The sequence below is a fragment of the Molothrus ater genome, chromosome 3 (genome assembly GCF_012460135.2).
Source record: "Molothrus ater isolate BHLD 08-10-18 breed brown headed cowbird chromosome 3, BPBGC_Mater_1.1, whole genome shotgun sequence".
NCBI lineage: Eukaryota > Metazoa > Chordata > Aves > Passeriformes > Icteridae > Molothrus > Molothrus ater.
The window spans coordinates 71,210,260-71,237,730 of record NC_050480.2 but is presented as its reverse complement, the minus strand read 5'-3'; the positions used below and the strand labels follow the sequence as shown (position 1 = coordinate 71,237,730).

At 40.3% G+C, this 27,471-nt stretch overlaps 1 protein-coding gene across 2 annotated transcripts in view; it reads left to right on the top strand.

Moving 5' to 3' along the window:
- KLHL29 (kelch like family member 29) overlaps window positions 1-27,471 on the top strand; it is a 389,474-nt gene that overhangs the window by 147,616 nt on the left and 214,387 nt on the right. The gene's annotated exons all lie outside the window — the stretch shown is intronic.

The following is a 27,471-nucleotide window of genomic DNA, read 5'->3' as shown; positions in this document are numbered from 1 at the left end:
TTTGACTTTTTTTCTTTTTTTTTTTTAAACGGGGTTGATAACTTGAAAGGATGTTAGAGATGGAGCGTCATCTGTCCCTTTGTAAGGCTTGCGTTCATGGGATAGCCAAGAGTAGGAAAATGAATTTATATGGGCAGTCTGTGTCTTTCTCATACTTTTCTGTGTTGTACATACACCAGAGTAGGTCTTTCTTGTTCCAAGACCGAGTGTCTCCATGCTTCTGAGAGGCCCAGGCGGAGCAAATGTTTCCTTCCTTTCACCACTGCCTACATTTGGGCTTTCTTTGGCTTTCCCTGGAACTTAATGCTCCCTTTTTTCTTTTGGGAATGCTTTTCTTGTCTGTTGACCAAGGCATAGCTGTGGTTGACAGCAACTGGGTGTGGTTCTCATCCAGAGGGAGTGGAAAGTGACTAAAGGTCATAATTTTGGCTGAATGGTGTTTTCCCTTTAGCTGATAATTTCTGTAAGGTTCTCAAAGCCTCGTTCTTAATGCAGGTTGGAGTGAATCTGTGGAACTGCTATAACCAGGCTCGCTCATTTGTGCAAAAATGCACACCAAGGAGTGAGAAATTGTTAAGCACCAAAGAATAGAAGTCACTAGTAAACTATTGGGCTTTTTTGTTCCAATATATTATTGGAGGGAAGAGGGTGAGTTTTCCTTTAAAAAAATAAACAACAAACTCATTGTAGAACTGCAAAGTACATTTGGTATTTTTGGAGAAAGTTGGGGTTTCTTTTTGCATGCAGATTCAAGTAGAACAGCTGGAAACAGAACAACCTGGCAAATGGTAAAGGTGACCACAGTGCTGGCAAAGTGAGACAGAAGCGCTGCTGGGTTTCTTTTTGTGATATGTAACATTTTCTTTCAACTTGGTTTCATTTTAATAACTGAAAGTGCCAAATGCAGCAGATGTAGACAGAGGAAAAGGAGACAATGAAGGTATTTAAAGTAAGCCAAGAGCAAGCTGAAATTTTGCTGCAGTACCATTATTATATTGATTTTTTTTCACACTGTAGAAAAACAAGGCCAATGCTACAGAAGGAAACATTAGCCTAAAGTGTAGTTGTAAAAATTTGCCATGGCATCTTAAAATTATTATCATTTGGAAGAAGCTACTCAGATTCTGATCAAAACATTTTTAGTGTTCTCCAGATGCTATCCAGTGATAGATGCATTTCAATCATGCTTTGTCTGGAGATGATTGAAGCAATTTTGGAGCTAGAGCAGTGGTTTCATTTATCATGACCTTTGTTCCTGGGTCTGCTTAGAGTCCAACAATTGTCTGGAGCTGATCAGCCCTTTTCCCAGATGTTCAAAACCATTTTGAAGCTTATCAGTGCTAGTAAACCATGTGTTTATTGGGGGAGAGGAGGCAGGAACTGCAAGTTAAGTGCCTTTTGATCATATACTAGATGTGAACTGTCTTCTAAATTACCTTATTAGACAATTTTCTGATGACTTTCATTAGTAAGAATGTTTTGGCATGAATAGATCAAAAGCAGTAAATAGACAAGAATGGAGGTAACAGGAGACACTTTTTATTCTGAGAACTGTTAATCAGCTGTGTAATCTCCCATAAAATAAGTGTGTAAAAATGCATAGAGTTTTTGCCCCAGCTTCTTCTGCTGTGAATCAACTAAGGAGCTCTAACTAAAAATTCAAACTTGCATGTATTGAGTAGGAAAAAAATGTGAAGAAGTAAGAGAGGTAGGTAGGTAGGTAGGTAGGTAGGTAGGTAGGTAGGTAGGTAGGTAGGTAGGTAGGTAGGGTAAACAGAGATGTAAGGGTATGGTGCCTAGCAAGCTTCTAACTAATAATGTGAAATGGTGTCACAAAAAACACCAGGTGCTCATGCACACTTCTGTTCATCCTGCCTGCCTGTGTCTCTCCCTCACACACAACAGACTTACACTTGTGGCCAACAGTGTAACCAGCCAAGGCTTTTCCCTGGTAGAATCCAGCTAATGGCTAGGCACAAAAAATTGCATCTATATATTGAAGAGATCACAAGTTAGAAAAACAATGTGGTTACTTGCTTTCTTTTAAAAATAAAAACATAAGAATTAAAAATACAACAATACTTTAACAATAAACCAAGCATGTGCTAAGCTGCCTTGAGCTATGGAGAGATCACAGCCTGCCTACCTTTTGCAACAATTTGTGTCAACATGTTTATTGGGTACCAGGTCATGGGGGATAGGTGGCATCTAACAGCTGGATTTGTTAGTTCTGTTTTGGGAGTGAGATACTCGGTTGCTGAGCTGCCCTTCTGCAGGCTGAACCTCCCCCAGCACTATGGCAGGTCATTAAACTCAGTGGCAAGGGTGTGCCCCACACAGGAGGTGAACACTGGATAAAGTGTCATGAAGCCAGAAGATTGATAACCTTTATCTCCTTGTCTTTTTGTCCAAGGAGATAAGGACAGCCACCAGTGCTGCCCCAAGCTGGGGTCAGAAGGGACTCTTTCTCCCATGCAGGTACCAGTTTTGACTTCAGTATATCCTCCAGAGCTGGTTTGACAGTCTCGAACCACAGAGAGCTACCATCTATAGCCCTTCAGATTGGGTTCCTTCTTGCTTGTTATCCTCCCAGTTAAAAGTTTGCTTTGTTTTTGGATTTTTTTTGGAAATCAACTAGTCTGTTCTCAGTCCTTTTGTCATTGGTTCCTCTTGTTTCCTGCTATTGACCAGTTTTGGTAGCCTCCAAATAACTCTGCATCTTTTGCATCCCCTCCGTTCTTCATTTGCCTTTGAAAATATGGGTGCTAAAAGTTAGATATCCAAAGCATATGCATCCTTTCAGCATCAGACTCGCCATTCCTTTGCATGGGGATAAAACTGCTCCCTTCCTCTGTTTCCATGTCTTTATAGCCAATAATTGCTTCGGACTTTTTTTTGCCAAAGTGCTAAATCAGTAGTTATTAAAAAAAACATATACGTGGCATCATCCTCAGTTACGAATTATCAAACAATCATAGTATTGTCAAAAACAAAGTGAAGTCTGTTTGACAGGATTTGTCTCTGGGTACCTGTATTGGCAGATATTGGTCATATTCTCATCCTTCAGCTCAAGGTTAACTGAATACTAAAGTGACAAATTCAAAATGGGGGAAAAAAACTTCTTTTCTCTCTGACATGTAACTGGACTGTATGACTTGCTGTGTGATGGAATTGTTCAGGGAATTTATAGATAAATTGTTTTAAGGACCACTAGTCTACCTAATCTGGCTGAACCATGGTCTTTAAAATTATGTAAATGTATGTAAGATTAAAGACTTTGCCAGACTTATGTGATATGAATAGAAAAAGCATTGGAAAGGAGAGAAATGAAATCATCATCAGGGGAAGCTTTGGATATGTAAGACTAGCTGTGAGGGGGTTGGGTTTGGTATATGTTTTCATGCTTCTGGAAGAGCTTTTTACTTTCTGTGGAGGACTTAAGGTTTTTAATACTAATTATTAATGTGTAGGAGAACTTTAGAACTAATTATACTTTGCAGACCTTTGAAATTTATTCTCAAAGCGTACCTGTAACCTTCTTACCACAGATGCTTTGGTACAAATCACACTTAGTGCATCTGCCACCTTTAAGTGGTTATGGATGTTTGGTCTGAGTTATTTAAACAGAAAAGCTGTCTTTTCCCAAGCTTTTTTGATGAACAGAATGAGACTTTGCACTGCTATAACCCATTTCATTGGAGGCTGCCAGAAAATATCAGAAAGACTATTTAAACCTCATCAGCCTCTAAGAAATAGTTTGATGCTGCACACCCAGTATATTGACAGCAAAAGTGAGGCACCACCTAGAGGTAGTGATTTTTGGTTTTCTGCTCATTCTGTGCCACTATGAGCAAAGTTTCAACTCTTTTACACAATTTGGTTTTTCTACCCTGATTCTGTACCCAAAGGGTTGGGCCACAGACTGGCACCCAGAGGCAGCAGAGTTTGGAGGGATGAGTCAGAGATATTTCCTCAACTCCTCTACCAGTAGTCCATAGGAAGGTGGAAATCTTGCCAATAAACTCTGTGTTTGGATCAATCTGTCAGACTCTGAGCTCAGCCATGTATGATGATTGAGTTCAGGGCTGGTTCTATACTCGGTGGAGTTTGGGGTTTTTTTCTGTAGTGAGGTTATTTATTGGTCGATGGAAACTATCCAAGAAATCCTTATAAGATTACAGCACTGCTTAAGATATTGGCAACAAAACAGTCTGAAATTCATTTAAGGATGCTGCACACCATTCCAGCTATGTTTTCTGTTCATCTCAGCAGCACCTTCATTCTTTGTTGCTTTTCCGAATTACTTTGCGAGTTACTTGTACAATTTTCTCCATCAAAGCTCCTGTATCACAGCTTCAATTTAGAAGTGTTGTCATGGGCTGTAATTTGAAATTTTATTACCAAGAGATTTTTTGGTTATAGAACATTTACTTTTATCATCTCTATATTATTTTTAAATGCCTGAAAAGATTGATACATCAACAGAATCTGTGCACCACCAGGCGAGATCTAATTTTTTTTTCAACCTTAATTTTAAAAACCCTTTGCTTGGAACATAAATTGATTCTTCAGCCCCCCAACACTTAATGATTTGTTATTCTCAAGGTTAAACCTATGACAAATTTTACAAAAACACCAGTCTTAAGTTTTGATAAAATTTTCTCTAGCTGAGCTCAGGGATAACTGTGCAGTTTTTAAGTCTTTAAATAGTGTAACTGAGGCGTGATTGTGGCCTCCTGTTCTCACAGTACTCCTTTAGCATTTAAGACTTGTGTGTTTTTGCTACCAGAGTTTATCCCACTGTGGTTAGCCACGGGTTATGCTGTGGGAGGGAAGACAGTGATGATCAAACATTTGTTAACCTCTCTGGAAAGTCAGGCAAGGATTGCAGGCGAAGAAGTAGCCACCGCTGACTTTGTGCATCAGTGCTAACTAAATAGCATTAAAAACAAGTGGAGAGGGAAGAAAATTCTTACAGTAAAGGAAAAACAAGTCAGTGTGGCTGAGGAATGCATGGTAAGAAGGAATTAAGGGGAACAGCACAGAAGTAAAATGTTATATTCTTCTTTCTTTCACGGGCCAAGAAAATGTAGCTCCCTGAACAGCAGCCTGTCAGATGCTGATGATTTGCAGTAGGTTGCAGGATTTGTGTTGTCTGTTCTGTTTCTCTCACTTAGGAGGTGGTGATTTGCAAAGTTGGTGTACAGCTTCCACAAATATTTAAAATATTGATTAAGCAGAGGAAGAATAAACACGAATTGTTTTTCAAGTTACGCCTTATGTTGTACATGACTAATTACATACAACAATTTGCTCTGCTACGGTAACTGAAATTTATGTACTCTTTTTATTATAAAACATAAGATGCTTGCATAAAGAGAGAGATTATAAATATTGGAATACAAGAGTTGCTAGAAAACAGTCAAAATATGCAGTGATGAAATATATGGGATTTGCTCTTCCAGCTTCTCTGTGAAAGCTGTTCTTCCCCTCCCCTAGGGTTTGTAGTGAGAGCTGGCATATTTTTGTCACCATTTCTGATAGCAGCCTGTTGATTCTTTGATGTGGACATGACATAGCAGTCCCAGCCCAAGCTCAGTCCAGTGGCAAAAGCTGTTTTAAAGATCCTCAGATTCTTTTGGCAAATTACTGTGATGGTACAGAAGGCTTCAGTTGCTGGATATCGAATTGTAACAGTGATTTTTTTGTTTTCCAGAAACACATTTTTACCTCTGGACATATTTCTAAAATAGAGTCATGTTTCATTGATAAATGAGATGCAAGTCCGTTCCCACCTAAGCAGAGACTTCTGATGCACATGAAGCTCTGATTATGGCAGACTATGACATGAATGCTTAGGAAATCAGAGCAATGCCCAGAGTATATAACATTGATGGTTTGTAACAAAAGGCCAGGTTTTCCCTGGCACCCAAATCACATTCTCCTGGATTTTAGGCTTGAAAATTCACTAAGCTTGTAAAATTTACATTTTGGGCTGACACACAATTTAACTGGATTGCAGCTGCCATCTTTTGTGGCTTTTGTGAGTAGTCTGCAAGCAAGGAGAGAGAGACAGTGAATTATGTTGGCCATGATGTGCCATCACACCAGCCCAGCTAGGCTGAAACCAGCAGGGTGCACCAAAAAAAAAAAAACTATAATGGTATCGTATTTGTATCCTCAAACTAGAGAGTTACTTTCAGAGTTGCATTGGAGGAATCAACAGCTTGAACAAGGAATGAGAGCAGCAAACAGATAGATTTGGTCATTGAGTCTCAGGACACATTCTTCTTTCCTCTAAATGCAAATTGACAAAAAATGTCTGCGAATTGATCTGAGTAATGACTTCTGCTGAAGTAATCGCATTACGCCACTACAAAAAAGTTACAACTCCTGGGCTGTATTCATACCACCAGGGCAGAAGAGAGCAAAGGGAGATTGGTGATGGGTTCCAGAACTGATGTGATGAAGGTATTGAAGCAGAGGAACAGATTCTTCCCTTTGAAGGAAGTGGAGATGTCTTAGGTGTTTTCCAGTCTCCTGTCTAAAAGGCTGTTCCTAATGATCTGTGGCCCTAGGGCTTAGACTGTGCTGATGATCTGCCACTTCCTCCTACCATCTCATTTCAGGATTTTTTCTCAGATACATCTGTACATATTTTTTAGTAGTGTAGAAATTGGAACATACAAAATGTGGGTTTAATTTGTCAACTTGTGCAGATATGTTATTGGACCAAAAAAGGTTGGAAAGCCCTGGCATGCTCATTAATCTCTAAAGTCATAAAAAGCTGCTGGGATTTTTTTACTTGCAGTGTGTTTATCATCTGTTGAAAGAGCTAAGAGGTCTGGCCAGTTTCTAGGCCCAGTTCCATTTGAAGATGAAAGGCAGCATTTTTGAAGCACTAATTGACATCGCCAAATACTTACAAGGTCATAAACATGCCAGCTTTGGATAAAGAAAAAGGAGTATTTCTGGGCTTTGGCACTTAAAAGAAAAAAATCTCTTGACTTCCAAAAGGAATAAATATCATTCATAAAACCTAAATAAAATTTGTGTTGGCCAGGATTTAAGTGCCTGATTCTTTTGAAATTATTGAGAGTTATTTTTATTTTTTTTATTTCTTTCTCAGCATTGCATCATTTTCACATGTATTAGTTGCAGATTATCCATTTAAAATAAAGCAAAATATATACTTCTGTCATTCAGGAGTCATGGGTGTTTCATTATAAAATTTGTCCCAGCCTCCTGTCAAGATAAAAAGGCCTGGGAACTGCTTTGCCTGTGATTTGATGTGGGTTACTAGAGGGTTTATTTCCAAGGAGCAGCACTTCTAAAGGAGGGCAGGTTCTCTGAGTCATAGGTGCATATAATCCTGAGGTTGGTTAGTGTAATTTAGGAATGTAATGCTATTGTCAGCATCAAACATGGCCACAAAAAGAATTTTGCAGGGAATCACTTGGTGGTTTCCTATTATTTTGCTGTCAATGCTTAATAGGTAGGGCCTGGAAATTATTTTCAAGAAAGCTGATACTTTCTCAGCAAGGTAATTTCTGATTTTGGCGTTGCATGAAGAGGGTAATGTCAGAGAAATCATTGAGGGAAGGGATGGCTTGATTGAGGTATAAAGGAGCCTGATGTAAACAGTTTGAGGGCTGTTCTACTGTTTGGGTGGGATGTCTGCATAACATAATTTTTATTATAACAGGAAAACAATGGTAATTTTTATAAAATGCAGTTTTAAGGTACAGCAGAAGGAAAATGCATTATATGTATGACAAATGTAATATTTTCTTGATGACATCGGTTTCCTCAGCTTGCAAAACAAATGAACCAAATGAATTAAAAAAAAAAAGAGAAATAAAAAGGGAGAAAAGCTTCGCTTCTCCCTATGATTTCCCTGGGCCTTGAGTTCCTCCTTGATGCAGCAGTTGTCTGTGAAGCTGACAGACACAAAAATAAATTTGTCCCTGGGAGTGATAAACAGGACATTAAACTCTGCACTCTGGCTCTTTTAACGGGGGATGCTGCACCTTCCAACCCTGGACACAGGCTGGAGTGCCCCCGGCATACCGGGAAGCTCTGATCAGCCAGGGCTGACACTCCAGACTGACGTTAAAACATCACCACTGCCCTGTCTACAATCCTGAAAATCCTCTTGAAAAAATGCCCAGACCTTGAAGAGAGCATGGGGATCTTGTGACTCTGTGGCATGAGGTTGGGCAGGCTGGCTGCTGCAAGGGAGGGTGGCAGTGCCAGGAGTCCTGTTACAGCTGCGATGTCCCTCTGTCCCCACAGTGCCACAAGGTGCAGACATCTCCTGCAGAAATGGAAATACACGGGCTCACTTCCTTAGGAGTGGGCAAAACAGGTTCTTTGTCTTTGGGGGTATTAGTCAGTTTTTCTGGGTTTGGATTGAAGGCACTTGAGATAGTAATTTGTGTTTGGACTTAAGTGTTTATTATTTTTTATTAGCAAAACAGTTTCATTACTGTGAGTTTGGCAGCTTTTTATTAGAAGGTACAAAATGGTTAACAATCTTTGGTTACAAGGTCTTTTAAGATTAAACTATTTCATTAAAAATTGACAGATGATTTTTTTTTAACTCAATAACTGATTTCAAAGAGCCCACAATGCAGACTTTTCTGCTTAATTGCAAAATGCCACCCAAACCCATGAAGAAGAAGGAAGAAGCATGAAGAAGAAACCTAGGATGACACTCTGTGCTCTCTATTTTGCTTCTATCTACGACATAGTAAAAATCTTAAAACTTAAATTTCTTACTAAGTAATACACTGACACTACTCTCTATAATCTATTTCACACTTTCATGGATTCCAGTCTATCTTGAAGTCTAGGAAACTTTCTTAATGAATGAGGGTCACAGTCAGTGCTCCCCTGGGGGTCAGGGCACCCCAGAGCAGACAGAGAAATATTCCTGGTGCCCTGGGTTTCCACAGTTGTCAACGCCTGTGAGAGCACTGTAAGGGAGACCATGGAAGGAATTCCTCACACTTTTTCCTGACTCTGGTTTCACTCTGTAGAAGCAGCTCTGATGAAGATTTATAATCTCACATTTCTTTTAAAAGGAGCGTGTGTAAAAGGATAACCAAGTTATTTTGTTGGGGTTTCTCTTGGAATTTGAGGCATTACTGAACGTTCAAGTGATGGTTAGCTACTGTAACACGCTGTTCTTGGATGAAGTGGGCACTTTTCAGGAACCAAAATGCACGTTTGCTTTGGTTTGGAGGAACCGACTATTCCAAATTCTCCCGAAGGTTGGTCTGCCTCTTCTGGTTTTGGTTGTTCTCTGCTCCTGTCAAGATGAAACATATGTGGTTGTTACCCACTACAATTTAGCATGACCAAACTATTTCACTTGTAAATAGTTGTTTTCACTTGAAAACAAAGCTTGTAGAAGTTCTGCAGAGAAATAAATGCTGTCTGTGAACTGGTGTTTGTGTGTAAAACAATGTGCACCCACCATATAAATAATGAATAATACCGAGTAATAAATTCTTCATATCATAGCATTATTTCTTACTGTTTTTGATCCCAGGTCTTTTGTGGTAATCCTGAAACAAAGCACCAGAAAGTATGTGAATAATATTTACTATGACTAAGTTTTGGCACAAACACACCCAGAAGAAGCAGCTTTCTTGGCTATATCATTTGAATGTTTAAGATTATATACTGCTTACATTATAATATTGTATATAATTAATGTTATCCTTTAATTCTAAAGGGTTATACAAAGCCCCTGCTTTCAAAACCACTGAATTAATACATCAAGTGAAACATTTTTCAGCTGGCAAGTGAAACACAACAATCATTGAGGTTGGAAGGAGTCTCTGCAGATTGTCTGGTCCAGCCCCCTTGCTCAAGCAGGTTCACCTTGACCCAGCTGCCCAGGACTATGTTCAGAGACCTTGAGTATCTCCAAGGAAGGAAACTCCAATCCTCTGTGAGCCACCTGTGCCAGTGCTGTGTCATCCTCTCAGTAAAACAGTGCTTCTTGCTGTTTATAAAATCACAGGAATATTTAGGTTGGGAAAGATCTTTTAAGATCACTGAATCCAACCATTAGCCCAGCACTGCTCAGCCACCACTCAGCCATGTCCCCAGGTGCCACATGTGCACATCTTTTAATACCTTTGGGGATGATGACTCAACCACTTCCCTGGGCAGCCTGTTCTCAATGCTTGATAAATCTTTCCAGCAAAGAAATGTTTCCCAATATCCAGTCTAAAACTCCCGTGGTGCAACTTTCCTCTTGTCCTGTTGCTTGTCAGCTGGGAGAAGAGACTTATTACCTTGCTACAAGCTCCTCCTGTTTGTTACACTTTAGTGTAGGTGCAGGGTCCAGAACTGAGGAAAGTCCCAATACCGCTGCAGAATCTCCGTTGGAAGCACTGTAAACTCAGCTGCACATGACAAGAAATGCTCTGACCTAACATCAAAATGTGCTTTGTTTTGAGCAGGAGACAGCCAAATGATCTGCAGAGCTCCCCTCCAAACAAAAGCATTCTATAATATCCTGACAAAATCCTAGAATTGAATCAACTCTTCAGTATATTTCCTAAGGCAGAGGTTTTGTTGATTTGCTTTAAAACAATACCCAGAATTCTCATTGGCCAATAAATACCAGAACTTTGGATTTATTTTATGTCTTCTGAGCCTAACTCCTATCTTGGCATAGTCATCACAGTTTTGCTTTTGAACAGCTTGTTTCCTTTAGAATTTTTGCTTCATGCTGGGATGGAGTAAGACTGAATAATTTATCTTCCTTTTCCTCAAAAGCTGAGCAATAGTTATACCCCACATGGATTTGAGACATTATTATCTTTCTAAGCTTCCATTAATTATCTTTATCATCCCTGCTTTTAAAGGTCTAGCATTTATCTTTGCAATGTTCTTCAAGCTGGATTATAGAGGAAAATTTGAGTGTATTAATTCCATTCTTGCTTATGAAGTTTTAAACTCCATTTCATAAACATTTTTTCTACTGCTCACAATATTCCTACTGATAGTTTTCCTGTGACCAAAGTGTCTGATGTGTAGAATTGATGACTTTTAGGGTCATCATACATATGAATAATTATCTCAGATGCACTGCTTTGATTAAGACACAGATGTGTAGAGGCTTTGAAGATATGGATTGCACATGCATTGTTTGCAGCCTACAAAGCTGCCATTCACCTTGTTTGCTCAGTCTGCTTAGAAATATTGTACTGCTGTGCAATAAAGTTTAGCTCAGGAGCGCTGCAGGATAACGATATTTCAAATTGTCATCTCAGCTATGATTTGTACAGCTGTTACAAATTTTACAATAAATTCATTTCATAGAATCATAGAATGGTTTGGGTGGGAAGGGACTTTTACTTCCAACCCCCTGCCATGGGCAGGAATACCTTCCAAGAGAAGAGGTTGCTCTGAGCTCCGTCCAACCTGATCTTGAACATTTCCAGGGATGGGACAGCCACAACTCACCACCCAGTGCCTCACCACCCCTGTAGTAAAGAAATTCTTCCTAATCCCTAATCTAAACCTACTTTCTTTACATTTGAAGCCCTTCCCCCTTGTCCTGTCACTCCATGCTCTTGTAAAATAGTCTTCCTCCAGCTTTCTTGTCAGCTCTCTTCAGGTACCAGAAGGCTACAATTAAGTAACGCCAAAGCCTTTTCTTCCCCAGGCTGAACAATCCCAATTCTCTTAGTGCTCATCACCATTTCTGTGTTAGGTGGATCATTCCCGAGTTTTCCTATAAGTTGCCAGTGGTTGCTTTGCAAAGGGACAGGGCAGTCCAAGTCTGGTGTCAGTGCTCTTTAGAGACTGGGGGGTGCTCTTGGATGCAGTGCACCAAGTGGGGTGACAGAGGACCCTTCTAAAATAACCAGAAGTCAAATAGTAGAGCATGACAACTCTAAATTCACCCAGACAGATCCCAGCTTTACTTTGTGTTCCCCTTCAGTTCCCTGTGGACTATGTTATTCCTCAGGTTGTGCTAGGTGGCTGTCCTGTAGAATAGTGCAGTGGAGTCTTCTCAGGAGTGGAAGTGGAAATAGAAAAGACAATGCACACCAAAGTCAGCAAAGGAATTTCTGGTTAGAAAGAAAGAAAAAATGGCTCACACCGAGGGTAGCCAGATACTGGCACAGATGCACTGAGTTGTTGCTGCATACCCTGGAGCTACCCAAAATTCAAGTGGTCAAAGCCCTGTGCAATCCAGTGTTGTCTTTGCAGGCTCTGAAGAGGAATTGTACATGGTCACTTTCCAGAGCCCCTTCCCATGAAACCAGGTTGGTTATTTTTTGGTGGTGAAAGCTGGCAAAGAGCTGTGGAAAAGTCTTGGAGGAGTCAGTCTAGACTCTCCTAAAAGGTTTCCTTCAGAGAAGAGAGAGGTGGCACTGCCATACAAAGGTAGTTATGGAAGTCACTTTGACCTTGGCTATAAGTCTGCAAAGGCAGTCTTGCTCACCTCACCTTCTGAGCTGTTGGTAAGGGAGTGAATTTGCTCTGCAGCAAAGACCTTTTGGTTTGGATGAAAGAAAGTGGTTCAAAACCAGAGAGATAAGGCAGTCACAGCAGTTGTTGAGCACTGTACTTTTTGCATCCAACTCTTTGAACTGGGACGCAAAGCAAAGCTTAGGCAATGCTGCAAAGTTTGTGGACCAATTAATTTAATTCATTTATCTTTTCACCTTTCTACTTCAGTCTCAACATCTTTCTCGTCCTGTCCCATTTTCCATCAGACACTTGATTTAAACTCTTCTGACACTTCCCACAGCATTCCTGACTGTACTGGAAGCACCATCACTTGTTGGCTACTGCCACTGAATCATGGTAAGAAATGAAACACGCTGGGCACCTATCACAACTCTTTTGACCTTCTGTTGTTTTGGCAAATGGAACACCTCAGTGGAAATAAGGCTATCTGGAAAACAAAGGAAAAAAGGCAAAAACAAAACAAAACCCAAAGAATAACGAAGGGAATCATGACAACACTTCAAGATTTAAATTTGGTTGGATGCTCTTTTTTTGTCTGTGTTCCAGCCAGCTCTGCTCACAGTACAACTGTGTTTGGCGAGGTCTTCCCGAGCAGATCAAGCAGTGCCAGGGCACAAGCCCAAGAGCTGGAATTTGACCATCTATACCATTAAATTGTTAGCACAGGCTCTGCCTTGTGCTCAGCCTGGACCAGCTAGTGCTGTCATAAACAATTCCCAGGCATGGCCTAGGGATTAGCAAGAGCCAGCAGCCATTCCCAACTGGCAGTTTGGATATAGCCACCTTGTTTTGGAGGGTAAAAGTGTATAATCCTGTGAACGTGGCCAGGCCGTATAATTTGGCCTTAGAGCCGTATAACAGGTCCTGGCTCTGTTTTGTTTTCTAGTTATTGGGACAATTTTATGTTTGAGGCAAGTGTAATTGGTTTTACTTGACTCCACAGTTTCGTACTTGACTGAGTTGTATCTGAACAATAAGGAGCACAAGCGCATCTCCACTTTGTCTTTGCTTTAGGACAGTGTACCTGTGCACTAAAATGGTGTAGTCTGACCCTACTGAAAATTGTCACAGCAACTTGAATAGTTTGTGAACTCACTTTTCAATTAAAAAATGGAAATGCATAATCCAAGGGAGTCTAGAAATGTATCTTCTATGGAGTTGTGTCAGCTGGTTTTCAGAAATTTTTGTCAAGGTTTTGCACACGGGCCACCAATTTTTGGCAAATTGAGTTTCTGTATCAAAATGAATACGTTCTGTAGATGTGCCTTGTGCCAGGAAATTATTTTTGTATTTTCAGTTGTATCTGGAAATAAGAGATTGTGTTAGATATTGGACAGATGTTAATACATCTGGTATGAAAGATCATGACAGCCATTAAGCGTTGAAGTAGAAACACCTCTCACTACCTGCGAAGTTTTTTTTTTGTTTAGTAGCCTGTCTCTTTTCTTTTCTCACCACAGCAATGAATAGAAAATAATACTGCTTTCTAGCAATGAAAGCCCAATAAATCTATGCTAGCTGCCAGGACTGGGGAAATTCCAGAAGTGTGGTTGTATCCTTTTGTCCTGCCCTGTTTTCATCCGCGTGCATTCATTTCCAGCTGCCTGAGGTACAGTTATGTATGCATCTTGATTTTTTTCAAGATGAATTATGAATGCCTTTTATTAATGGAAGTCGCCTGATTCCATGAGCAGAGAGCTCCAGACCGCTTTCCTGGCACATCTTACTAGTGCTGCAACAAGAGAGACCTGAGGTTTTGGTTCAGCTTCAGCATTTTTGTCATCATATGAACCAAAATTAGTGTTCCCACATGTGGCTTTTTCAGACCACACACTCCTTCTAGCACAGCCACAGCGTGGGCAAACAAAATTAGAGCAGCACTGTTAGTAAGTGCGTCTTCTTGTGGGATGGATTTGGCCTTGATTTTCTACCAGTGCTAACAAATTTGGAGACTTCTCAGTGCCAGATATTTTATCTGAAGCATTTCTCATAGGAAATGTCTACTGGTCCATTTATGATGGCATCTGGATAGAAATCCATGACCGTATGTTATATTTGAGATAGTTCCCCTCAGAAGAGGCTATAGAAACAAAGCTTGGAACACCTCCTTTGGTGTTAGATTTTGAAGACCTCTGGGAGACTCACTTTCTTCATCCAATCAGCCGTAAAATCTGCTGAATCTATCACACCTTTGTAGAAGAGCAGTTCATGAGTCTATTTGATAAAGAGCTTAGGGGTTAATAGTGGAGTGTTTTGCCAGTCAGGTTCAGTCAAATGTAACAATATTAGCCTGGGGTAGTTATTCAGTACTGTTGGAAATGAGCTTCTTTTTCTCAGCTCTTTTCCCTTTGTGTTTCTGCTTCATTGTGTTCAGTGCCCTGGCTGTTTGCTTTTCCTTTGGAGGTGTGTGTTGCTGGACAGAATGAAAGTACAGAGATGCCCGATGTGCAAATGTGCATTCCACTGCTGAAATCTTTTTACGAGAGCTGCTCTGCTTGGAGGGAGACAGAAAGGAAGAAATGCTGTTGCAAGAAGCAAATCTAAATAAGCTCCCACTCCACCATTTTCAATTTACTGGAGGAAATATCTTTCTTCATATCATTTGACTTTTTGATTGTTAGATCAAATTGAGCCGTGTGGAAGGCGCTTCGGTGATCAGAACACAAGACCTGAAAACCTCTGTTTGGCTGCTCTCTGGTCTTTGTGCAATTGGTTTGCTTAAATTTGCTGTAATAACCTTTCAAGAGTCGTGTACGCATTTTTCACTGAGGACCCTGCTGTGCATTGTGATTATGTTATCTGTTGCCTCCCTGAATGTTTAGCGTATTTTAAGTGTTGTGTTGTGGGACTTGGTTTTGGGGGAAGTTTTTCTTTTTGTCTAGGTCTGTCCTGTGTCCGCTGTACCCTCCAAGCTTTTACTTGCAAAATATAAGGTTATGTTGCTTGTTATGTATTACTGTCTGTATGTCAGTCCTGATTTTCTACCCTCCCTCTCTCCCTTCTCCTTTTTAAGGTATCTGCTTAGTAAAGGATAGACTAAGCATGCTGAGTAGCTTTGATAATTGGACAATCTGAATTCGGGCATGGATGTTGGATGGTGAGTGGTGGGATAGATGCTGGGTGTGTTGGAAGGCCATGTACTCTGTTTCTGGGTAGGACAGAGTGGAAATGCCCTTTCTCTGAGTGCTTCTCAGCAGCCAGCCAGAGGGAGAGCGTTGAACAGGACTGCAATTGCGTGGCCTCGTCCCCCCTCTTTCTCAGGGAAGGCAGCAGATGCTGGCAGTGAACATAGTGAGCTGCAAACGGGTAAAATAATGAGCTGAAGTGATAGCTTAATGGAATTATTAATGGGATTTGTGTTCAAATAGTGAATGAGGATTGATTTTTATTAGCATAGGTTTTACACATGTTAACTTATGCAAAAGATTACACCCCACTCATTTCCCCTTCTCCGGTGGACTGTTTATAGATTATGCTGTGTGCTTCAAACTTCTTTAAATATTGCCCTTTCTCTCACTTATCTACCAGTGCTTCTCAGTTTGTAACTCTTCATCTGAATCTGTATAATGAACCCAGAGATTGAACTGAACAACGAGGAAACCTAGGAATGGAAGCAGAAGTAGTAGGTGTTCAGTGGGAGTTTGCCGTTTGCTTATTCATTCTCACCAGAATAAAAGATGGGAACATGACGGAAGCTCAAAATGCTAAAGTGCAGCTCTCCACAAAATGTGAGGCCTCTGCTAGGAGGGGCTGTATTACCTACAAGGTAGTAGTGAAGATGTCGTAATTATGAGCTGGCATTTAAAGAAATGTCAGAAGCATTCAAGCAACCCCCTATTCAGCTTCCACCCATGTATCTTTTTGTGTCCCCAGTCCTGCCATCTGTTTTCCAAGGACTCTGGTTTTGATTACCTTTTTGTTTGTTTTTCTGATAAATGCTGTGTTTATCCTCTATGCCTGGCATGTGCTTCCAGAGATTGTTTGCAAGCCCCTCACCCTCTTTGTACAAGGATTTCTCCTAAAGAACTATTTACCACCATGATGCTGGCAAAGACTAATCCTCTGATTGTGGCTGGATTGTGAGTATTTCTGAATGCATCTGTATTTAGGAGCAGACTTTGCCAAATACTTATTTGGGAGTATGTGTGCAGAAATACATATGGTACTACTCGACATTGTTACCTGTCATCTACTTGCTTGCTTCTTGTGTTATTTTCATCACATGTCGTTCTCTTGTCATTTTTGGATGTGAGCTCTGCAGGGCAGGGACTAGACCATTCCTGGCATTTGAGAAGTTCTTTGTTTCATTTAATAGATTTTTATTGCTACATGTCTTTTGAAAATCAAAGAAAAATGCTGTGTTGGCTTTCTGCCCTGGTACTGCAAAGTCTGTGCAAAGTTCATTGGTGACCATTAAAAAAAATTTTTTGTCCAAAGCAGCTGCCATATTTCACTGGTACTGTGATAATGTTAAAGCATGTTTTATGGTGCTAATGCTAAATCAGTTCATAAAAGGTAAGACCAGTCATGGTAGGTGAGACTGTGCATTCATACAGCTCAGTACTCTGCCTCCGGTAGGATTGATATTGCAGGTACACTGGATGCATCCTTCCCCAGAATGTACTGCCCACAGCTGCACCCTGGGGATTTCATTTACCACGTGTATCTTTGTCTTTCTGCCACGTGATAAAACATGAAGCATTGGCTTGCCTGCAAGCAGGCAAGTAGCCCTTTTGAGCTCAGGATGGCTGTCCTCATCCCTACTGTTTAGTGTGGGTTTCGTTATTTAGATGAATTGTTGTTTCTTAGGGAGAGATATCCATGGCAGGTGGCTGCTGTGAGCAAAACAAAAAGATCTGAAGTGTGCTTGAATTTGCCTGATCCTTAAAATCTGCTTCCATAAGGGAGAAGGAGTTCCTCAGGCTGACATCAGTGCCTGGAGGCATGCACAGGGACAGGACTTGGTCGTGTCTGTCCATCTTGTACTCCCTGGGCCAAATTACCAACTAATTTCCTGAGCCTGCTGAGCGAGCCTTGACTTGCTGCTTGGCAACCATAGCTGGACACTTTCCTAAGTGCTGGTATTTTAACAACCAGGTGTGTCAGGGAGGAGGAGGTTAGATATTAAGAAAGCTTTCTTTGGCCAGAGGGTGGTTGGGCACTGGAGCAGCTCCCCAGGGCAGTGGTCTCAGCACCAGCCTGACAGAGCTCAGGAAGTGGTTGGACAAAGCTCTCAGGCACAGGGTGGGATTCTTGAGGTGTCCTGTGCAGGGTCAGGAGTTGGACTCGATCATCCTTGTGGGTCCCTTCCAACTCCAGGTATTCTATGATTCTGTGACCATAAATGTGCATGTAAATTATGTCTGTGGAGTTAAATGGATGCAAGATTGAAGTCACATACATGGTGATGCTGGAAGACTAATCTCTGATGGCTGTGATTTCTGTTTCTGAAAGAAATTGCTGACTATGGGATTTTTTTTATTGTAGAATCGCGTTAGTCTTGGGATAGAAAATATTAGGTAAAATATATTGTGCTCATAATTCATATTAATGGAAATTCAATAATGGCAACCTGTCATTCAAAAAGATCAGCAATGAGTCCAAGTGTTGTGCTATAAAAACATTAAAAAAGCATTATGAATTACGATCTATTGCACCATGTTTTGCTCATTATAAATAATGAAGGGAAAAACTAGTCCTTGGAAGTTTTTGGATTGTCCATTTTGAGAGAAGCCAGCAATTACTTTGTAGAGCTGACTGTGCACCATTGATCTGACTTATGGATTTCATAAGTGCAGTGGTCTGCTAATTTAATAAACGTGCTCAATCTGTTTTTAAACAGAATACAGAATTTTGAAAAATGATTTCCTTTCAAACTAAAATTAACTCTTATGGCTTTTAAATATTAGACTGTGATATTTGCTTCCAGATTTTCATTAAAATACCTTCTGGTTTCACATTTTTCCTGGGATAGGCTCAGTGCTTGCGGCTCATGTTTTATTACATTAAATACTCATATTTCACTTATGCTAATTTGGCATCAAGTTATGAATTGGAGTTCTTAGGCAAACCTTTATTTGGTTCTACATTGTCAGTAAAGCTTGCAGCTGCTTAAAAAGTTTGCCACTGCCAGAAGCTTAGATAAATATGTGTTCAGAAAACTAGAACTTGCTGTGTATTGGACAGAATATTGATAGACTGTATGAGATATCTCGTCTAAGTAGTTTGTATGTAAAGCTGCAAGTTTTTGGGAAAAAACTTGCAGTGTTTTCAATAAATTTGCAGCAAACTGAGTAAAGGGAGATTTCCTTGTCAGTTTAATGAGTACTCTCAAGCATGAGCTGTGATTATTTTTGTCTCTAGTCTATTTTAGCTGTTGTAACCACAGTAAGTCATAAATCAGTTCAAGCTGCTCTGGCAATCTGGCTCATTTTGTGAATCTAAAACCTACCTGTTGGACTTTCAGGTGTAAAGAGGTCAAGCAGTGTGATGGCAGTGTACATCAACTGAGTTTCAGGATTTGGTGATGGGATACCCATTAATGTCCAGGGGATCTTGTCATCTGAAGTCTTTCTCCCTCCATCTGGAGACTCACCTACTGTGTTGGAGCACAGAGTGTAACTGGAGACCAAAGTCTTCCTTTTTAAACAAATTCTGAACTTTATAATGTCTGGATCCATCCTTCCTTTCCTTCTTCAGTCTATGCAAAATGTATGGTATCCTGAATTAGCATTGACAGGGTAACTGAAGGACCTTTGGTCATGTGCCAGGTTTAATTCATTTGTTATCAAGACTGAGAAGTGAATGTGACAGTGACAGCAATAATTATCTTCTTCTGTAAAGAAATGCAATACAAGCTTATGCATTTTGTTTAAAGGGGGCTTAAGGAAGAGTAAGGCAATTATACCGATCATACACTTGTGACCTGTTTTTTTATCAATCTTGACAAGCTTAGAAAGTCTGATGGTACATGCTGGGCAAGGAACACCTAAATCCAAATAAAATAACTTTGAACTGGTACTGTATTTGTACTGCAGACTGATAAATTGCTTTTTCAGAAATCGGCTCTGTTGAATTTTTTAATAAAGTTAATGGGCTAGGACAGACAGTAGTGGGTTGCTGTCTGCTTAGTGTATTCTGGATACAAAATGAAATTCCCTCAGTCTTATTTAATATTACAGGTTTGGGGTTTCAGAGGGAGAAAATGAAAATCAATGACATTTGCAACACAACACAATATTGGAGCAGCAGGATTCAGGGAAAGTAGCTAGTGACTGTCCTTGAGGACTCCCACTAATTATGTTTTTTAGCTTCCACCTCCTGCAGATACAGGACTAATATTATTTACTTTTCTTTATTCTGGCTCTGTTGGATTGCTTGAGCAGCTCTTATGAGCTATTTGAATAGGGACACCTTTGAAATTCATGCAGAGCCAGAGAGCCATTTCTTGCTGACATTCAGACCATTTCAGGGTGTTTCCATCCTGGAAGGTCATTTGAAGAGCCTGAAAAGTGAGTTGGCACAAGCATGAGCATTTTGAAAAATTTACATGACGAAGCAAACTTCTTGACATAGGGCAGGGCCACGGTCACGTAACTTTGGATGCTGATCTCTCTACATTTGGGTACTGGTATGGACTTTGCAGCGTTGCTTTGGAAAAGGCTTTTCTAAAACTAAATGGAGATACTTGAGAGAAGTGTCTGTGAAAGTACAAGTTTGCAGCAAGTCCATTTGTCTTCAGATGTGGAAATATAACAATGTCAGGTCAGCGGCAGAGCAGCAGCGCTCCGTGCCGTGCTCCGCTGCCCAAGTCGAGCTTGTCAGTCCTTGGGAAGTTGAGAAGCCAGCTGAGAAGTTGACAGTGTCATCAAGACCAAGTCCTGAAGGCCTGGCCAAGAGGCTGTGTCTGTCAGCTGAAAGGCTGAGCTCGTGGGCTGTGTCTCGTGGCAGGAATTGGCAGTGTTTCCCTGGAAAAGCGCCGTTCCCGCAGACAGCAATCCCTCTGCTGCTCACTGGGCCATCGGCACGTCGGCATCCTCTCTCCTGATCCTGACAAACCTCCCTTCTCTCTGCTCAGTTTTCTCCTGACTCAGCAAGTCTTTGAGCTGTATTTGCGCTCTTCATAATGAAAAAAAAAAAAAGAAAATGGAAAAAGCTGTTTCTTTTTAATGAAATTTCTTGTATGAGATCAGAAAATCTCAAATTGTTTCATTGATCTTTTTTGTTTTGTTTTATTACTTAAGCACTAAAAATGAAATAGATAAGACATAAATGAACTGGCTCATCTGTTGTTTCTTCCCTGCTCTTGGAAGGCTTTATTTTTTGTGCCTACTATACAGATTTGTCATATGTAATGCACTTTTTTTTGCTTCTCATCTATTTCCATGCTTTTCCATTTATTTCTCCATCCATTTTCATTTATTTTTACCTCCAACAGTGTGGGGTACCTGAAAGCTCTCTGTTGCATTCCTGGGAACAGGCTAAGCAGATGAGGCATAAGAAGAAGTTTAGGAAAACACAGAGCTGATTCTGTTTCACTTGACAGCTTCTGTTGAATCTTTGAAGCTTTGATTCACCTCATATATCATTATCCATCCAAATGTTAGGCATCTGTTTGCAGTTGGCTTGTAGCCCCTCTCTTTATTCAGCAGAGAGGATTAGCACTCTACAAAAGATGATTTTTCTCACCTTGCAGTAGGTGGTTTGGAGGTCTACTTTGGTATCCTTTTCTGTTCCCATTGGATACAGAGGGACCCTGTAGATCACTTTTGGAAATCGGATATTGAAATGAAACCCATCTTCACATTCTTCATCATTTTATCCATCTGTGGCAGCAAAAGCTATAGAAGTACTTAAAGATCTAAATGTGAAATGAATGCACGTTCTGTAAATGGTTATTGATACTGTAAGTATTAATATCAGTATTAATATTGTTATCCACCTGCTGAGGGAAACAAAATAACATCTTGCCTATACTGAATCATTTGAGTGCCAGAAACTTTGCCTAGTGTTTCACTGCATACATTTATTTCCCCTGTTTGTTATGCTTTTCCTTTTGCTGTTCTTCATTAATGCAAATTTTTCTCATTTGTGATGCTAGTAGGAAGCGCTTGGCCCATTACACATGGCTTGGTTATAAACAAGGTATTTGCTCTTTCTTAGGAACAGAACAGTGTCAGGAAATTTCATTCTGGGTTGTTGCTGACATTATCACATTGGAGTTTGTTGTTAGAAAACTATTTTCTCTGTAGATACAGCACTCAACCTCAAGATTTTGAGGTAAAACCACACAAATAAAGCATTCCACCATTTCTGATCAAATTGCTCATTTTCAGTTTTGTGGAAAGACTATAAAGGAATATATTAAAGGAATAGGAGAATCTGTAGATGCCATGGGGAGCTAGAAAATGAATGAAAAAGAACAATGGTGTTTTGAGGCTATTGAGGGGATGGGACACTGATTTCAAACTGAGAAGGGACAAAAAATAAGCCAGACCATTGGGTTGACTTTGAAACACTAAGGAGGGAACTCGGCTGCAACAATCACAGCTTGTACTTCTTTCCAGTGTGTTGTTACCTGACAGGACACCGTGCTGAATAATGCAGGAGGTGCAGTTGTTTGTTTTAAATGTCTAACCTTCACCACTATAAAGGCAGGTAAACATTTTCCATCTCTGCTACCTGGTAGTGAAGGATTGTGACCGCTGCAGTCGTGGAGTGGTGAGAGAACCAGTGGGAGATCTGAGGTGTTTGTGTTTACCTCTTGAATATGTCCTTCACAGAGGTCTCAGTCTTGGGTAAATCATCCACAATGTGTGGAAACCATTCCTTCCTGATTTCCCTAAAATATAGGTGTGGACAGCTGTGGAGCTGGACTTCAGTGTTTTGTTTTGGTGCCTGTAAGAGAGGGGAATGCAGCCATATCAAGGCTTGTGGGGATATACCGATTAGAGGTGACAAGGGACTCCAAGGCTTCATCCATACTTGTACCCTGAACAGTCAGGCAGGACATGGGCCCAATGTTTTTAAATTTTTGAACAGTGCAAAAACAAATTGTGCTAAGCAGCGTGAAGGCAAATTGATTTAAATTCTACCAGATGTTACAGATTGGTAATATATCACCATTGCTAGAAAAAAATTATAGCCCACTGAAGGGAGTTGGCAAAATAAAGGGATGAAATCTGGAATACCAAATGGTCCAGGAGAACACAAAATAAGACAGCAAGAAACCAAGACACTATGATGTCTTTAGGATGATTCTGTTTGCAAGAACATGGTTCTAGGCTTTGGAGACTTTGGGAAGAGTTTCTAAACTCTGGGAGGCACAGTGGGAGCATTTAAAAACTGAACTACGTCAGCTCTCTGCCCATTTGCCATGGATTCCCTTTGAGCAAGGACTGCAGGGTGAGGATGTGTAAGTCCAGCTTGGTTGCCCATGCTGGCATTTGATTTATGAGTAGAAACCCATCTTTCTGCATAGAGCCAGTCTGCTCAGCTGCTGCAGTTGAAGCTTGGGTGCACCTTCTGTTTGCTAACCCACGGGATACACTTTGGAGCTAGCAGTGCCTAGGATCTCATGGCTCAAACCACCAGGGCTTTCTTCTTAAAGCCCTCGGGAAAGGGCACTAGAACTTGCTAGATAATCACCTCCAAATTATCTGTCAGTGTAATAGCATAATTAACGAGAGCCAGCAAAGACCTTGGTCTCATAAAAGGAGAAATATCAAGTAAAAGTAGTGAAAGTTCTCTAATTAAAGTCTATTCTATTAGTAAGGCTGATGCTTGAATACTCTGCCCAATTCTGACATTCCTGACTGAAGAAGATGGAAAAATACTAAAGCAGTTCTTAAGGAGGACCATAGAAACTATCCAGGCGTGGAGAACAAGCCATAAAATGTGTTTCAGTCTATTCAGTTTCTTAAGGGAGGTTGGAAGATGATTATTTAGGAGCTGACAAATGGAAAAACAGCTGAAGTGGAGAACATGTAAACCTTGCAAACAATACTGAGTGACTCTAAGGAGCAGTGAGATGATATTGGGAAATCAAGTAGCTCCAAATGATCCCTGCTTCCAGCCTTAGGTCGTGAATCTAGAAGAACTAGAACACTTGATCAAAACTTCACTTTTAAATGGCTAAAGGACCACAGTCTTCCCCCTAGGTACTGTGGTGTCTTCTGATGTCCTCTTGAAAGGTTTTCAGTTGAGTGGATCTTCACTTGGAAGATGTCTTTTGCAGTAGTGATAAATATTTAGCTGATACATTTGGAATACAGTCAGTTGCAGAAATGAGGGGGAAGCAAGTTATATATATATATATATATATATATATATATATATTTCTCCTTTTTTTTAATTTTAAACTTTTTGCCATGAAAAACATGAAAACTCTTGATTTTAAACCTCTTGCTGTTCCTTCTGGATATTTCAGTGCATGCATTAGTGCTATGTTCTTGTAATGCTAGATTATTGGATGATGTGACCTCACAGAATCACAGAATATTCTGAGTTGGAAGGAACCCACAAGGATCATGAAGTCCAACTCTTAAGTGAATGGCTCATACAGACATCACTCCTGTGGCCTTGGGATTGTTAGCACCATGCTCCGACCAGATGAGCCAACATCAGTGGGTGAAAGTCTTTGCAGGGAAAATGGCTGAAAATTAAACTCCTGCAGCTGCAGCACTGTTTGGGAATCTAAAATTATGCTTAGAAAAAGATGTGTTAATCTTACTGCTGTGTTAATCCTACTTAGCACTTTACCACAATTTTTTACAAGACCTACTGCAAATGTCAAGTTGCTAAATATCCACATTTGATTTCTTCCTTTTGTTCCACCATTTTTATTTGTATTATACTATTTTCTTCCCAGGTTTTTTTTCCCTGCCTCCATGGCTCGTAAATATTTCTTTTAATCATAGCACTCATTTTATCTGTCAGTAACATAACTAAGACTATACTCAATAATCTGTTAATATAATGCACAATTACTCAGATTGTGCTGAGTGTTTGAGGATCATTCCACAGTGGGGCACCAGGGAGACCATTCCTTGTGTCTGACAATACGTTAACCCATGTAGATATTTCTGTAAGACCTGGCTACAAAAGGAGAGGGATGTGAAAACACACTACATGACACATGTTAGGCACTGTCACATCACTGAAGGTGGCAGTGAAGGCATTTGGTGACATTGCTGAGCTGATGGTGAATGGGCTGTAAGGTCCATACACAGTAGTATAGTTTGGGGCTCAAAATGCTTCATTCAGCTTTTGGATTTTGCCTTGTTTTTACTCAGTATTTGGCATTTCTCAGATTCAAACTTCTGAGAGCCTTATCGGTAGGTGTATTATGACAGCACTAAAAAAATGGACTTTTGAGTCATGACAAATCTCATCTAGTCTCATAACAGTGAAATGTTTACATAGTTATAAAACACTCAAGCATCTGCCCTGTTGAGGTATATCTTGCTTATCTATTTTATAACATTTTTCATCCTGTTAGCATTTGTGATTTCTAGTGTTGCCAGCTCCAGATGTTCCAATGTTGTGACAAAGTCCTCAAAGTCTTAAGCTTTTTACAACATAATAAATTTAGAGTTGCTTTTGTTTCCTTTATGGCTTCTGAGACTTTGGAATACGGTCAGGTTGCATTTCATGTTATTCCTTGTAACAATCAAGGCTGGAAAACATTTGTCTTTTTTTGAATGAAAACAGAGGTGGCTTTTGGGAATCATTTGTAGCCATGTCACTTCTACTCAGCCATAAAAGAAGGTGCTCCCAAGGGGATGGGGGGAGGGAAGTAAAGTTCAAAGAACAAAAGCCAAAGTTTTAACCCTAAATCTTCCTGCTGCCTAACCCAAGGGATAACTGGAAGCTCTGCAGATGCCTTACTTTTTGAAAATCTGGAATACTCCTGACATCTTCAGTTAGAAATCTGTATGTGCAAGACCTGTCCCTTCCTTAGAGTTGTCTGGGATGTGGAAGCCAAGTAAACCTTTACCAAAATCAAAGTGGCCATTTCTCAGAGTATGCCTTTCAAAAAAAAAAAGGGATTTAAGGAAATCTGAATACAAGACTTCAGGTCAGCAGCAGCTGTCTTTTTTTGGAAACATTGTAGTTCCAGGAGATCTTAAAACTGTCAAAAATGGTGGGGAAGGAGAATTTTGGATAGAGATTCCAAGTGGCAGGTTCATCATCTCTCCTCTGCAGTCAGGTGTGTGCTCTCTGGAGAAGCTTTTTCCCTCAAGACCTGGCAGTGGATGCTTTGCCTATTTGTAAAAGGGAAAGGAAAAAGCCAAGGTCTGAAGAAGAATGAGGGGATATGTCCTGCATTGATAAAAGGAAGGCAGGCCCAGCTACAAGCAAAACAAAACAAAACAAAACCAAACCAAACAAAAAAACAACCAAGCAACAACAAAAACAACAGCAAATTATCTTTTATTAAACCAAGAGAAGGAAAAAGGTAGTCTGCCAAAACACACAGTCTGGGAGTAAGGCTTCAGACCTGCAGGGCAGTTTTGGGGTTCAGATCATATGGACAATAAAATAAAGGTAAAAGTTCCTTAGTCAATCAAACTGTTATAGCACGTAACTTTGTAATACAACATTAAGAAAGTATTTTGCTTTAATTATACATTTAATTTATGGGGTTATATTGATTTTTTTATAGATACAGTTTTGACTTGGCAAAGAATGGAATAACCCTTCTGGTCTTTCGAGAATATCCTTGTGATGTTTTCACTCTCAAGTCAGTGAGAGTCAGTCTCAGTTATTAAAAGTCAGACTGAAGCTTGCAAATCCAGGATGCATGTGTCCTTTGGAGGTGAAAAATCCAATTACAGCAGCATGCGTCGGGGAACCTGCAAGCCTGGGAGGTGGGTTTATCTCGATCTGAATAACGAGGGTTTGTAAGAGAGCTGGCAGCGCAAGTTGTTGGGCCCTGGAGAGAAGCATTTCCCTGTAGATAGCAGCCAGGCTGCTCTTGTTAGAGGCAGAGAAGTTCTCAGTGCAGCAGTCAAGCCCCAGATTGTTACAAGTACTGAAGCAGTACGAAAAAAAATCCTTTAATTTTATAAAATAACCAGAGTATCAGACCACTAGCTTATGAAATAGAAGACCTACTTCAGTTGCCTTCTCAGTTTGAGGAGATTCAGACTTAAACTTCTAATTCTCCAGGGCTGTTTTATAACACAGCAGTGTTTCTGAACAACATTCAGTATTCCTAGAGCAAGGATACAAACCTGGGCCTCTGAGCTCCCATCCCACAGTGGGGTTGCAGGGCCACACAACCCTAAATGAAGTGCAGGAGGATTTGAGACTCACTCCTTCCCCCAGCTTTCCTGCTGTGCTACAGATACTTAATGAGGTTCTTGCCTTTTGGGAATTTTCATCTCAGTTTGCTGGGTTTTGTGAGACATACATCTATATGCACATATAAATATACATACAGATGGTACATGAAGTCCAAATGCCTGACATGGAGTTTTGGGCTCTTCTTGGATAAGGAAAACATGGATAAAGCAAACATGGTCTAAAAATCCTGTGTCCTTCCATATAAGATGAAGCCACAGAAATAATCTCCAATTCTCAGTCCTGCACATCTTCAGCAGTGAAATTCTAAAGCTCTGGTTTCAGAGCATTTCTGGTTAAAATCTGCAGCAGTATCAATAGTGCCTAGAAGGGACTGGAAACAAGCATCAGAATATTTGTAGGGTGGTCTGTGGCTCCCAGTTCAACCCTGCTGACAGATGCAGGACATGATGCTGGGACATGACACTGGGCATTGGATGCAGGAGGGGAGAATGGATAAGGATTAATGGTGTTACTGTGAAGGTAAAGGTTAAGAATACTTTTGCTTCTGAATATCTGTTGTTTCGGATGAAGATGAAGATCTGTGAGCTTGACTTTTTGCCTCATTTTTTTGCATTGTTTCCATTCAGATCTCTCTTGGATTTATGAAGAGGGATTTTT